Consider the following 812-nt stretch of genomic DNA (forward strand, 5'->3'; position numbering starts at 1 on the left):
TACTGAGGGTTGCACAATATTGTGAATGTAATTAATGCCACTGAATTGTATGCTTAAAAATAGTGAAAGTGGCAGATTTTAAGCTGTATATATTTTACCACAGTAAAAAATGCTTTACAAAATAAATACTTAAATACTAAATATACTGTCTCTAAAAAAAATTTAGTAGGTTACACATGGTTCAAAAATAAAAGCAGTAAACACTGATAATTCTTATTCCTTTCCCTGATCCCATCCATCTCGTTCCTTTCCACAGGTAACCACTGTTATTAATTTCTTAAGTATCCTTTCAGTATATCTTTATGTAAATACCAAGCAAGAATAAAGATGAATTCTTATTCCCTTTTTCCATATAAACATATATTGCTATATATGAACTGCTCTGTGTCTTCATTTATCCATTTAAAGATACAACTTAGTGTTCGCTTCAGCAGCACATATACTAAAATTGGAACAATACAGAGAAGATTAGCGTGGCCCCTGCACAAGGATGACACACAAATTCATGAAGCTTTCCATTTTTTTTTGTTATAAAGCAGAAACTGACACACATTTGTAAAGCAATTACACTCTAATAAAGATGTAAAAATAAAAGAAAAAAAAAAAGATACAACCTAGAGATATTTCCGTATCAGTATATAATGAGCTTCCCCGTTCTCTTATACTGCTGTATAATATTCCATTGTGTGAATATCTCATAGCTAATTTAACCAGTCCCTTATTGATGGAACTTGAGTTGTTTTGAAGTTGTGATATTTAGAGTTTTTCAATGTATAACTGTATATATTTTTCATTCATATGTGCAATTTTTA

General features: G+C 29.9%; 1 non-coding gene across 1 annotated transcript; it reads left to right on the forward strand.

Annotated features, from left to right (window-relative positions):
- The first annotated feature begins 418 nt into the window (after window positions 1-418).
- On the forward strand, window positions 419-525 carry LOC137766897 (U6 spliceosomal RNA). Its single transcript, XR_011074424.1, has one exon. It is a non-coding gene; the product is annotated as a U6 spliceosomal RNA (small nuclear RNA).
- The last annotated feature ends 287 nt before the right edge of the window (window positions 526-812 follow it).

Source organism: Eschrichtius robustus, chromosome 6 (assembly GCF_028021215.1).
Source record: "Eschrichtius robustus isolate mEscRob2 chromosome 6, mEscRob2.pri, whole genome shotgun sequence".
Lineage (NCBI taxonomy): Eukaryota > Metazoa > Chordata > Mammalia > Artiodactyla > Eschrichtiidae > Eschrichtius > Eschrichtius robustus.